This window comes from Ixodes scapularis, unplaced genomic scaffold, assembly GCF_016920785.2.
Source record: "Ixodes scapularis isolate PalLabHiFi unplaced genomic scaffold, ASM1692078v2 PGA_scaffold4__175_contigs__length_147842914, whole genome shotgun sequence".
Taxonomy (NCBI): Eukaryota; Metazoa; Arthropoda; class Arachnida; order Ixodida; family Ixodidae; genus Ixodes; species Ixodes scapularis.
Window position 1 is genome coordinate 39278242 of NW_024609879.1, and position 14521 is coordinate 39292762.

Genomic DNA, 14521 nt, shown 5'->3' on the forward strand with positions numbered 1-14521 from the left:
GTCTTCGTTGGCTAGTTGTCACACATGCCACTCAAAACGAAGCAGGACTTGTTTCACGAATCCACGTAAATGCCGTAGTATCAAGCGAACACAAAAAAACTACCCGAGACTACGGTGATGACAGAAATACGACGGGAAACAAGTCTCAAAAGTACCACACACGAGAGCAGCGGCGACGAAAGGCTTGACGTTGTCGATCCATCTCTTGCTCGTGTGCGCTCCCTGCAACAATGACTGGATTTCTTTTCGGTATCCTTCCCTTCTGAGATGTCTCAGCGTTCGTTTTCAGACAGTCAGCAGCTCACACACAACGTAAATTTACCAGAATCGGAGCCATGTGGCATCGGCAGCATCGCAGCCGGTCCTTTCGAAAAGTGTGGGGTACTGCGGAACTGCACGTAGTCCCGCGGTTACGGGGATACTCATAAATATCAATTTGGTACTCTCAACCTCGGTAACGCGTTGTATATTACGTTTATATTATATATATAATAAATTGTACAAGACTGCGCCTTTAAAACGTATATTAATGCCGGATAAACGCGCATCAACACCACCGCGCCGAGGTACATTTTTTTCACGTCGATAGCGTATTCTCACGTAGTTGCGCCATGGACTTCCTTCCTCCGCCATTGTGACGTAACCTCTCAGAGCGCTCTGTCTGTCTATGCTAGATCGCAAACTCAACGATGAAGTTAACTCAATCGGTCGCTGATTGGCTGCCCTTTTGGTCACGTGATGTGACGTTGCGATTGAGTTTTTCCCTACGGATTCCGATGGAGTTCGAGCTATGCTGGTGAAATAATGAAGTTCGCGGTGACGTCAAAATGTCGTCACGATTGAGTTTGGCGATGGAGATAACTTTGTAGTAGTCGGGCAGCAAAAGTTGCCGAAGTCAATGAAGATGGCGACGTTCAAGCTCGCGGGTGGGGCGGACCAAAGCGGACTATCGCTACGTTTTTATGTGTTCGCCGTTCAAGGTTCGTCAGGGACGTAATCGGGGAATACTGCCTGACACTGGCTGGTGCTGACATTTGCCGTGGAAGCTTTGGCGGCGTCGCGAGGGGCCCCATATGGTGACCGCCGAGCAGCAAGTGCTCTCTTTGAGCGTTGCTGGCGGCACATTTTGCTGCGACGAAGACGTCACCGTGCGTCGGTGTGCTGCGAGTCGCATTCTTTGAATGCTACAGAGGCGATAATCGATAACCCGGGGCTGAAGGTGGGTGGGCTTCGCGCGCCAAGTGAAGACGGAAAGACGACGACCAAGAAGTTCAGCGATGCGAATTCAGCGGTGTTGTCGGTAAGTGCTCAATACACATTTTCTCAATGCGCTTGCACGAGAGCTCTCGGTAGAAAACGGGTGCCTCGTTCACCGTGATGAGTGTCGTGTGAGATAGTCGCACGGATTCAAGCTTACTCGTGATTGCATGTGTATCATCCAAATGTCTCGGGCCTCAACATTTGGAAATTGCTCTGCTGCAGCACGTTGTGTACGTTTTCATTTTACGATTGCAGGTTCAAGCTGGTAGAGTATTTTGTCCGTTGATTGTGTTGTCTGAAACGTTTCTGCTGCTTTTCTGCCACACCGGGTACGGCGCCTCGTCAAGCTGCAAGCCATGCAGCTTGAGGTTTGACATTACATGCCCCATCTCCCACCTTTGTATATAAAGGAAAATAAAGAGATTATAAACTCAATTGACACCTCTTTGCTCTGAAGGCATAATTTTGGGTATTGTGCAAGACAAGTGGAATATCTCCACTTTTTTTTCCAACTTTATTGTTATTACATTTTCAGCCTTTTTGGGATGCTATGCAACTACTATCTCTAAGTAGAGGCTGAATTAGCATATAGAATTTCTATCTAGTCTTGATGTGCTTTTGGACAACTGAAAAGGTTATGAAACATTCATGTCAGATACCGCCTCACTGTTGTGTGCAGGTGACAGCGACAAAACCCTGAAGCCATGCTTGCACACCAATTCCTCGCAACCCCAATGGACGCTCTGCTGTTCTGAGGCCAAGCTTAACAAAAAGCAATGCTTAGGATTCTGTCGTAGAGCAGTGAATAGGATGCTGAAAAGCAGGTTCCGGTGGTTGCAAAGGTTCTAGGCACAGCAACATCATTTGACTTTCTGCGCAATGCGGGCTTGTGTAGCTCTATTTTGGGGCCACTCCCTTGAGCCCCAAGAGTTCGACCCCGAGGACGGTGTAAGCTTTGACAGCAGAGGACACGCTGTGCAGTGCTGAAAATCTGAGAGGTGACCACCTCTGCAAGTATGTGCTGCCTACCAGGGTCTCCCTGCTCAAACTTGAAGCCTGGCAGCTGTTGAGGCTACTACGAGCTTTGTCTCTCGTCACATCTGCGAAATATACTTGTGTGTATCCGCTTGCAATGTTTTGTCATACTTTATGACTTGCCAAATCAAGTAGACACGGTAAGTCGCTTTGGCTGCAGAGCGGTCTACCTAAAAGATAGTTCAAGCGGAGTTTTGGTATGGCACCTAAAAATGGAAGTTTATAATAAAGTGATGTTTCTGAAAAAGCTTTTTAACACAATGTTTTTGGCAGGGTAACCTTGCAAAAATGCAAACCGCATAAGCGAAACGTCGAGACATTAGAATAGAGAATAAAAGAGGGCCTCCTCATGGGTGGCATCTTGTTTCCCATTGATTGCATAAGCATTCTGGCTCTAACAGTATATTGTTCCAAGCATAGAGGAAGAAAAGGTAAACAATTAACTGTGGTTGCTGGTATCTGGACGATTGAACTTGCACCGCCGTGTCACCGTTAATTGTGAAATTTCTGGTTCCCTGTATAGGAAATATACATCGACATCCGAAGTCGAGATACGAGTCCCGGAACATAAACAATTGCACCGAGATTTTCTGACCCAGAATTTGTATTCGATGTATGACAATTTTGTCGGGTATGACCAAGGTAGTGCTGCAAACCTTTTTTCCATGCTATACTGAAATCATGAAAGACGCAAAATGGTGCCTAGGGAGCATGTTTTATTGTGCATGGAAATTCTGCACCCCCATGAGGGGCAGCACGAGTGTGGTCAGTGAAGATGACAGCTGGCTATCTGCAGCTGCTTGTCCCTCCACAGCCTGCAAACAAAGTACACGAAAAGGGTGAATGTTTATAAAAACAAGCATTTTTAAAGACTATGGAAATTGCATAGAACAAGAGAATCCCAGGGGTGTGGTGAGCAGTAGTGTATGGCATACCACTGCTTTTATCTTTTTTTAGAGCTCTTATGTAGTGCTCGAAATATCAAGAATGCGAGACTCCTGAAAGACATTTTGTTTATGGGGGCACCTTCCTAACCAAGGAACTGCTCAGACTAGCACACTCATGCTGTGGGTCTTCCAGTACAACACACAACCTATGTAGCAAGCAGCCTTGAGCAATGTGCACCTAGCATGATCCAATTACTTTGCAGCAGACAGGCCTGCTCTGTCCATCACATGAAAAATGGAAAGCGAGAAGTTGGAAATCACTCACTTCGAAACACAACACAAGGTCCGAAAATGAAAAGGAGCAAAAACAGAAGAGTCCTGCATTCACTTTCCTTTATGCTATAACTGTCTGTCATAACTGATTCCCAATGACAAGTTAACTGTTGTTCCCGTCAATGTTTTTGGTGCTGTAGAAGTCCAGCTCTTCCGCATTGCATTGAGCAAACAACAAAGACTGTGAGCCCAAGCTGCTCTGGGTGTAACTCAATAAAGCAAGGACAAAGAAACTTGGCCTGGAATAATTCATTAGTGCCATATGACACAGGTTTTCTTTCGACGGTTCTCCAAACAATGCTTGCCAGCCAATTTTAGACCTTGACTTGATTTTAGACCTTAAGCAAGCGCGCCCGTGGCCATTTGGCCACGGGCGCGCTTGCTCGGAGACGTGCGGGGAAATATGTGCTAGTGCAGGCACTTGGGCTAAGCCTAGGCAGAAGTTTAAACCGTCAAGTGATGATGACAAAGTTTGTCCTGTTTGTCCAGTTCAGTACGCAGAAAATATTGCTCTGTGTGGTGGCGAGAACCATCTGCTACTTACTCTCAACTGTGACAGATTGTGATATCTAGCCAAAGGTGGAGGATGTGAATACCTGAGTGCAAAAAATGAAGAGAAGTATACAAAACTGCACGCCAATGATTTTGCCGAGTTCGACAGGCAATGCCCAGCCAGGTGCGTCCTGCTTCCACAGCCCTTTGCAGCAAATATTTTTAGAAGTGGACCTTTTATATAAATAGCAGACACCGGTTTTGGAATTGGTGAGCCAGTTTTGCCTTAGTGTCATTCCCTTGTCAATTTCAGGGCAGGGGTAGATGTGGTGCTGCCGGGAATGTTCGGTGGAAGCAGGTTGCTGTTGGAAACCTGCTTCCACCGTCTTTTTACTGACACAGTCTCATTAATTGGATCTGTGCCTTGTCCGACACAAAACTCAAGTAACCATGTGTGGATTGTCTCTGCACCATGGTCTTGCTGAGGTGTCACCTTGCTAGAAACATCAACACGGTTGGACCTACAGTCACCTTGGGAGCTACCGACCAGGCACAATAGGTTAATGACAGCATCTTCTACATAGTTATGCACAGTGCAGGTCACGTTCACATTTTTGTGCAATTGCTGAGATAGGTACAAAAGCTGTCACTCTGGGCCACTGGAGCCAGCGCAGTTCACCATGATCACAGTGTAGCAATGCTGCAACCCCACAACATCAATGGCCACCAGCATGAGGCTACCGACGGCACTCCTGCATAATATATGTCCTGACACAGGCGCAAACCACGTATTATGGAGATGAATCCAGACTGTTTTTTATACCTACCATTTGGTGGTGGTGGAGCTGCCATCTGTGCTGGGTCCTCACTAGCACCTTTAGCCACAGCAGATGAGTCCTGCATCATTCAATCAAACACAAGTTAACGCACAACACATTGGCAGCCTTTCTGGTTCCGCGTTGATGTAATGCCCATTGCCTACACTTTAGAATTCAGGTATCGGAGTGCCTCATGCACAGCTCTAGAGAAATTAACTCGTCAGCTTGAGCGCTACGATCCGAGCTTTCAAAGAAACATCACGAGGCAGCACACTCGTGCAAAATCAATAAGACCAAAAACAACACAGTGTCTCTTTACTACAAGTAGCAAGTTTTAGGAGACCGTTACCGTGTTCTGCGGTGGCCACGGTACGGCTGGTAAGGCTTTAAGCGCGCTGAAAAGCATGCTTCTAAATTACAGCGCGAGCTCCCAGTAGCAATTTCGCTGCGCACGGCAACGGTACGCTAAAACCGCCCATTGAGGTGCCATGCACTTACTTACCGACACTGCAGCCGAGATGACGTGTGGCGACGGACGAGGCGCGTCCGCCCTCGAAATCATGCGCCTTCTTCCGCGTCTTAGCGAGGAACCTTTCTCATATGGGCCAAAATTCTGTCCTACTCCTCGAGTTCAGCGAGGACACTTGGTTCACGTCCCCCACCAGACTGCCGAATGGTAATCGCGACGTGAAAAAGCCCGACTTGACAGCAAAAATTCCAAAAGTGAAGCAAATCTTCGTACAGACACACGAGCACTTCACGTGCGACATCCACCGTCGGCCATGACGATTCATTACGATCGCGATGCAGCTCACGCATTGCGATCATCTAAATTGTTTCACTTACGTAAAAAGACATGATTCATGCGACCTAGACTTGACACCGGTAATTATATTTAGATTGTACCGCATTATACATTTTGAGAAGTTAAAAATGTTGCTTTTACAAGACCCTTCGATGCGGCGTTGCGCATTTCCCTCTAGGGACATATTTTGGGGACAAATCCCGATGAAGTTTCAACTTAATCGCCACTCTCCGTCGACGTCATCAACGCGCCGCGATGAAGTTCCCTGCCAGTTGAGTCCGCCGCCGATTGAGATTAGGCTCCTCCCACCGGCGACGTCACGATGAAGTTTCTTCATCGCTTTTTCCAGCATAGACAGACTGGCCTTCTTCTCTAGGAGGTGTTGACAAATCCCGATGAAGTTTCAACTCAATCGCCACTCTCCGTCGACGTCATCAACGCGCCGCGATGAAGTTCCCTGCCAGTTGAGTTCGCCGCCGATTGAGATTAGGCTCCTCCCACCGGCGACGTCACGATGAAGTTTCTTTATCGCTTTTTCCAGCATAGACGGAGCAGCATCTCTACAGCTGGAGGACCTTCGAACTGCTCAAGCAAGCGACGGGGAGTGTCGAGCACTCGCGTCGATGTGCCACAACGGGTTCCCTCCGAAGTCAAAGTTACCGCTTCACCTGATGAAGTATGCAAGCGTGTTGGACGAACTTTCGGTTTGTGATGGTTTACTTCTGAAAGACACTCGCATTGTGGTACCAACAGTGCAACGTGCGACAGCGCTGACTTTGATTCATGAAGGTCACCAAGGCATTACAGATGCAAGGCTCGGGCCCGGGAATCAGCATGGTGGCCAAGTATCAACGCTGATATAGCAGCACTCGTGGCACAATGTGAACAGTGCACGTCGTACCGAGACAATCCAGCAAAGCCACTTCGGAGCACGCAGCTTCCAAGTCTACCTTGGGACTTTCTGGGCGCTGGCTTGTTTCACCTGAACCGACAGACTTACCTCCTCGTGGTCGACTATTATTCCAGTTATCCGGAAGTGGTCTCGCTCAACTCTGCAACAGCTGGGCATGTCATTCAAGTGCTCAAGAGCATTTTCGCTCGTCACGGCATCCCCTCCACTCTGCGTTCAGACAACGGACCACCCTTCCAGTCCCACGAATTCGCTCGGTTCATGGCATCGTACGGAATCGCACACCAGACAAGCAGCCTAAACTTCCCCCAGTCCAATGGGGAGGCAGAGCGCATGGTGCGCACGGTGAAGAACTTGCTACGCAAGGCTCAAGATCCGTGCATGGCTTTGCTCAAGTACCGAGACACCCCCGGACCCTCAGGTTTCAGTCCGGCACAATTGTTGATGGGGCGCCGACTCCGCACCAGACTTCCCAAGGAGGGGAGACTGTTGGTGCCAAGTAGCAAGCCGCAGGAGGAGGTGGCCACCAATGCCGCGAAGCTCAAACGTCGGCAAGTCACCGACTTTGATCGCCGCCATCGGGCTACTCTCGCCGCTGGAAGACGGTACCCGCGTCTGGGTTCGTCCAGAACGGGTAAAGGCTACTGTCCTCAGTCCAGCGCAACGTCCAAGGTCGTGTCCTCAGTCCAGCGCAACGTCCCAGGTCGTACGTGGTGGAAACAGATGAGGGAGCAATCTGGCAGCGCAACCGGAGAAACTTGGTGCCCTTCAGTCTATCTATGCTGGAAAAAGCGATGAAGAAACTTCATCGTGACGTCGCCGGTGGGAGGAGCCCAATCTCAATCGGCGGCGAACTCAACTGGCAGGGAACTTCATCGCAGCGCGTTGATGACGTCGACGGAGAGTGGCGATTGAGTTGAAACTTCATCGGGATTTGTCCCCAAAATATGTCCCTAGAGGGAAATGCGCAAGGCCGCATCGAAGGGTCTTGTAAAAGCAACATTTTTAACTTCTGAAAATGTATAATGCGGTACAATCTAAATATAATTACCGGTGTCAAGTCTAGGTCGCATGAATCATGTCTTTTTACGTAAGTGAAACAATTTAGATGATCGCAATGCGTGAGCTGCATCGCGATCGTGATGAATCGTCATGGCCGACGGTGGATGTCGCACGAAAAGTGCCCGTGTGTCTGTACGAAGATTTGCCTCACTTTTGGAATTTTTGCTGTCAAGTCGGGCTTTTTCACGTCGCGATTACTACTCGGCAGTCTGGTGGGGGACGTGAACCAAGTGTCCTCGCTGAACTCGAGGAGTAGGACAGAATCTTGGCCCATATGAGAAAGGTTCCTCGCTAAGACACGGAAGAAGGCGCATGATTTCGACGGCGGACGCGCCTCGTCCGTCGCCACTCGGCATCTCGGCTGCAGTGTCGGTAAGTAAGTGCATGGCATCTCAATGGGCGGTTTTAGCGTACCGTTGCCGTGCGCAGCGAAATTGCTACTGGGAGCTCGCGCTGTAACTTTGAGGCATGCTTTTCAGCGCGCTTAAAGCGTTACCAGCCGTACCGTGGCCACCGCAGAACACGGTAACGGTCTCCTAAAACTTGCTACTTGTAGTAAACAGACACTGTGTTGTTTTTGTTCTTATTCACTTTGCACGAGTGTGCTGCCTCGTGATGTTTCTTTGAAAGCTCGGATCGTAGCGCTCAAGCTGACGAGTTAATTTCTCTAGAGCTGTGCATGAGGCACTCCGATACCTCAATTCTAAAGTGTAGGCAATTGGGCATTACATCAACGCGGAACCAGAAAGGCTGCCAGTTTGTTGTGCGTTAACTTGTGTTTGATTGGATGATGCAGGACTCATCTGCTGTGGCCAAAGGTGCTAGTGAGGACCCAGCACAGATGGCAGCTCCACCACCACCAAATGGTAGGTATAAAAAACAGTCTGGATTCATCTCCATAATACGTGGTTTGCGCCTGTGTCAGGACATGTATTATGCATGAGCGCCGTCGGTAGCCTCATGCTGGTGGCCATTGATGTTGTGGGGTTGCAGCTTTGCTACACTGTGATCATGGTGAACTGTGCTGGCTCCAGTGGCCCAAAGTGACAGCTTTTGTACCCATCTCAGCAATTGCACAAAAATGTGAACATGACCTGCACTGTGCATAACTATGTAGAAGATGCTGTCATTAAAATATTGTGCCTGGTCGGTAGCTCCCAAGGTGACTGTAGGTCCAACCGTGATGTTTCTAGCAAGGTGACACCTCAGCAAGACTTGCAAAAACTTAAGTGTACACATGGTGCAGAGGCAATCCACACATGGTTACTTGAGTTTCGTGTCGGACAAGACACAGATCCAATTAATGAGACTGTGTCAGGAAAATTACGGCTGCCTCCGGTCCTGTTTCCCAACAGCAACCTGCTTCCACCGAACATTCCCGGCAGCACCACATCTACCCACTGTCCTGAAATCGACAACGGAATGACACTAAGACAAAACTGGCTCACCAATTCCAAAACCGGTGTCTGCTATTTATATAAAAAGTCCACTTCTAAAAGTATTTGCTGCAAAGGGCTGTGGAAGCAGGACGCACCTGGCTGGGCATTGCCTGTCGAACTCGGCAAAATCATCGGCGTGCATTTTTGTATACTTCTCTTCATTTTTTGCACTCGGGCATTCACGTCCTCCACCTCTGGCTAGATATCACAATCTGTCACAGTTGAGAGTAAGTAGCAGATGGTTCTCGCCACCACACAGAGCAATATTTTCTGCGTACTGAACTAGACAAACTTTGTCATCATCACTTGACGGATTAAACTTCTGCCTAGGCTTAGCCCAAGTGCCTGCACTAGCACATATTTCCCCGTACGTCTACGAGCAAGCGCGCCCGTGGCCGAATGGTTCTCGTACTTGGTTCCCACATAAAGGGCCAAGGTTTGATTTCTGGCCGCGCATGCACCTTTATGTTAATGTCCCGCACATCCACCAAAATTTCGCGAATGACAGATGGTCAGGTGACGAATGAACAGGCACTAAACGTTTAATTTGGCGAACTTGTGCCAAAAACAAAAATACAAAGAGGTAGCATCACAGGCATCGAAGGTCGGCGGAGTAGCACGATTGAGCGCAAGAGCGAGACTCTTTGTATCGCCACGCAGTACCCCTCATGTATATGCGTGGACTTCTGGAACAATCGGCATAGAAAGTTCGGTGCGTAGAACATTCTGACTTTGAACAAGCAATGGGATTCTTGAATTAAACCAGAATGCAACATTTACAGAAATAACAAAAAGGTGCATGTGCGGCCAGGCATCATACCTCAGCCCTTTGTGTGCAAGCTAAGCACAATAACCATTCGGCCACGGGCAAGCTTGCTCGGAGACGTGCATGGCAATATGAGCAGCCTCTGCCATTAACCACATCTGACATGTACCAAGTGGTGGTCACCAACACGGTGCCCTTGGAAGTACTCAAAGGTCTTGTCTTTTATACTGACATGACATTACCTGCAAACCATGTATGCATGCTACTGAAACTGTGTCGTGTCAGCTGTGCACCAGTCATCAGGTAGAGCTGCAGCGGAAAAAGATAAGCTCAAGCGACCAACGACCGGAGCAGCAAAATCGCGACACACGGTGGTGGCCGGCACAAAGCAGCCTATCCTAAAGCTTGCATTCCGAAAGCTATCTTATCCCTCAATTTTCTGGCAGCCTCCAACGTTGAGACATGGAACATGACTGGCACTTGCTATTGGCGCGCTCGGGAACAGTAGCGCTGCCTGTCGCAATTTTGCTACTCCGGTCATTGGTCACTTGTGCTAATCTTTTTCAGCTGCAGCTGTACACTGCCACCCTGGATGGTGAGGGCCTGAACTGTCCCCAGCTGCACTGTTTAGGACCTCTCGCCCACTCAGCGAGAGCAGCTGGTTGCATTGCACATGCTGCTGGGCACCCAACATTACAGCACGAGTGCCCTAGATGTAGAGAAATGCAGTCAAGGTCTAAAATTGGCTGGCAAGCATTGGTTGGAGAACCGTCGAAAGAAAACCTGTGTCATATGGCACTAATGAATTATTCCAGGCCAAGTTTCTCCGTCCTTGCTTTATTGAGTTACACCCAGAGCAGCTTGGGCTCACAGTCTTTGTTTTTTGCTCAGTGCAATGCGGAAGAGCTGGACTTCCACAGCACCAAAAACATTGACGAGAACAACAGTTAACTTGTCATTGGGAATCAGTTATGACAGACAGTTATAGCATAAAGGAAAGTGAATGCAGGACTCTTCTGTTCTTGCTCCTTTTCATTTTCGGACCTTGTGTTGTGTTTTGAAGTGAGTGACTTCCAACTTTTCACTTTCCATTTTTCATGTGATGGACAGAGCAGGCCTGTCTGCTGCAAAGTAATTGGATCATGCTAGGTGCACATTGCTCAAGGCTGCTTGCTTCATAGGTTGCGTGTTGTACTGGAAGACCCACAGCATGAGCTTGCTGGTCTGAGCAGTTCCTTGGTTAGGAAGGTGCCCGCATAAACAAAATGTCTTTCAGGAGTCTCACATTCTTGATATTTCCAGCACTGCATAAGAGTTCTAAAAGAAGATAAAAGCAGTGGTATGCCATACACTACTGCTCACCACACCCCTGGGATTCTCTTGTTCTATGCAATTTCTGTAACATAGTCTTTAAAAATGCTTGTTTTTATAAACATTCACCCTTTTCGTGTACTTTGTTTGCAGGCTGTGGAGGGACAAGCAGCTGCAGATAGCCAGCAGTCATCTTCACTGACCACACTCGTGCTGCCCCTCATGGGGGTGCAGAATTTTCATGCACAATAAAACATGCTCCCTAGGCACCATTTTGCGTCTGTCATGATTTCAGTATAGCATGGAAAAAAAGGTTTGCAGCACTACCTTGGTCATACCCGACAAAATTGTCGTACATCGAATACAAATTTTGGGTCAGGAAATCTCGGTGCAATTGTTTATGTGCCGGGACTCGTATCCCGACTTCAGATGTCGATGTATATTTCATATACAGGGAACCAGAAATTTCACAATTAACGGTGACACGGCGGTGCAAGTTCAATCGTCCAGGTGCAGGTGGTGGTGGGCTGACAGGCGCTCCGCGTAAGGGTTCTCACCTATCTGTTCAGCCCAGCACACCACCACCTGCGCCCTTGGAAGTGCAAATAAAATTATTATTATTATTATTATTAGATACCAGCAACCACAGTTAATTCTTCACCTTTTCTTTTTCTATGCTTGGAACAATATACTGTTAGAGCCAGAATGCTTATGCAGTCAATGGTAAACAAGATGCCACCCATGAGGAGGCCCTCTTTTATTTTCTATTCTAATGCCTCGACGTTTCGCTTATGCGGTTTGCATTTTTGCAAGGTTACCCTGCCAAAAACATTGTGTTAAAAAGCTTTTTCAGAAACATCAACTTATTACAAACTTCCATTTTTAGGTGCCATACCAAAACTCTGCTTGAACTGTCTTTTAGGTAGACCACCCTGCAGCCCAAAAGGACTTACCATGTCTACTTGATTTGGCAAGTTACAAAGTATGACAAAACATTACAAGCAGATACACACAAGTATATTTCGCAGATGTGACGAGAGACAAAGCTCGTAGTAACCTCAACAGCTGCCAGGCTTCAAGTTTGAGCAGGGAGACCCTGGTAGGCAGCACATACTTGCAGAGGTGGCCACCTCTCAGATTTTCAGCACTGCACAGCGTGTCCTCTGCTGTCAAAGCTTACACCGTCCTCGTGGTCGGACTCTTGGGGCTCAAGGGAGAGGCCCCAAAATAGAGCTATACAAGCCCGCATTGTGCAGAAAGTCAAATGAAGTTGCTGTGCCTAGCACCTTTACAACCACCGGAAGCTGCTTTTCAGCATCCTATTCACTGCTCTACGACAGAATCCTAAGCAATGCTTTTTGTTAAGCTTGGCCTCAGAACAGCAGAGCATCCATTGGGGTTGCGAGGAATTGGTGTGCAAGCATGGCTTCAGGGTTTCGTCGCTGTCACCTGCACACAACAGTGAGGCGGTATCTGACATGAATGTTTCATAACCTTTTCAGTTGTCCAAAAGCACATCAAGACTAGATAGAAATTCTATATGCTAATGCAGCCTCTACTTGGAGATAGTAGTTGCATAGCATCCCAAAAAGGCTGAAAATGTAATAATAAAAATGTTGAAAAAAAAAGTGGAGATATTCCACTTGTCTTGCACAATACCCAAAATTATGCCTTCAGAGCAAAAAGGTGTCAATTGAGGTAATAATCTCTTTATTTTCCTTTACATACAAAGGTGGGAGATGGGACATATAATGTCAAACGTCAAGTTGCATGGCTTGCAGCTTGACGAGGCGCCCTACCCGGTGTGGCAGAAAAGCAGCAGAAATGTTTCAGACAACACAAGCAAAGAACAAGATACTGTACCAGTTTGAACCTGCAATCGTAAAATGAAAACGTACACAACGTGCTGCAGCAGAAAAATTTCCAGATGTTGAGGCCCAAGACATTTGGATGATACACATGCAATCACGAGTAAGCTTGAATCCGTGCGACTATCTCACAGGACACTCATCACGGTGAACGAAGCACCCGTTTTCTACCGAGAGCTCTCGTGCAAGTGCATTGAGGAAATGTGTATTGAGCACTTACCGACAACACCGCTGAATTCGCATCGCTGAACTTCTTGGTCATCGTCTTTCCGTCTTCACTTGGCGCGCGAAGCCCACCCACCTTCAGCCCCGAATTATCGATTATCGCCTCTGTAGCATCCAAAGAATGCGACTCGCAGCACACCGACACACGGTGACGTCTTCGTCGCAGCAAAATGTGCCGCCAGCAACGCTCAAAGAGAGCACTTGCTGCTCGGCGGTCACCATATGGGGGCCCCTCGCGACGCCGCCAAAGCTTCCACGGCAAATATCAGCACCAGCGAGTGTCGGGCAGTATTCCCCGATTACGTCCCTGACGAACCTTGAACGGCGAACACATAAAAACGTAGCGATAGTCCGCTTTGGTCCGCCCCGTCCGCGAGCTTGAACGTCGCCATCTTCATTGACTTTGGCAACTTTTGCTGCCCGACTACTACAAAGTTATCTCCATCGCCAAACTCAATCGTGACGACATTTTGACGTCACCGCGAACTTCATTATTTCACCAGCATAGCTCGAACTCCATCGGAATCCGTAGGGAAAAAACTCAATCGCAACGTCACATCACGTGACCAAAAGGGCAGCCAATCAGCGACCGATTGAGTTATCTTCATCGTTGAGTTTGCGATCTAGCATAGACAGACTGGACAGGCAGTGAAGACCCAACTGCGAGAGAAGAGGCTCAAGGTCTGGCTCCTTCTCAAGAACCGGTGGCACCTGCAGCGCAGGAACGGGCTTCCCCTCGGCTACCATCTGCACCTGCACCTCAAGGACTGGCTCTTACTCAAGGACTGGTTCCTCCTCAAGAGTTGGTGGCACCTGCAGCTCAAGGATCGGCTCAACCTCAGCAGCCACCTTCGCCTACGAGCCACAACCTCCGGCGCAACGAACCTGACTTGGATACCTCACCTGTACAAAGAACCAGGTGTGGCCGACGGGTGGTGCGTCCCAGGAAGTTGAACCTTTAGTGTGATTCTGAGGGGGGAGATTTAGAGGGCGCAACCCTCGCGTACGTGATTGCCGCAGGCAACCCTGTGCCACCGCTGGGGCGGCTTCGTGTGTTATTTTCGACAGAATAAAAGTCACTTGTGGTTCTGGCACGAAAGAGTTCGCACGAACCTTCTTCTGGCCCGGCATGGCCTCCACAACTACCTTGTGGCCATTGGCCACTTGTCTTATCCAATATTCGCCGCCATTTCGGAAAATGAGAGCTCTCTACTGGAAATAAAGAGGTTGCTGGTTCGATACCAGGACCAGGCGGACTTTTTCGTTCGCGCACCACACACCTAGCTGTGCTTGGAGATTTGTGTCTGTCG

At 48.4% G+C, this 14521-nt stretch overlaps 1 long non-coding RNA gene across 1 annotated transcript; it reads right to left on the reverse strand.

The window, feature by feature from the left end:
• Window positions 1–7223: 7223 nt before the first annotated feature.
• LOC120840643 lies at window positions 7224–13938 on the reverse strand. Its single transcript, XR_005715603.1, has 3 exons — window positions 13850–13938; window positions 13413–13415; window positions 7224–7306 (listed from the first exon to the last, which is right to left on the reverse strand). It is a non-coding gene; the product is annotated as an uncharacterized LOC120840643 (long non-coding RNA).
• Window positions 13939–14521: the final 583 nt, after the last annotated feature.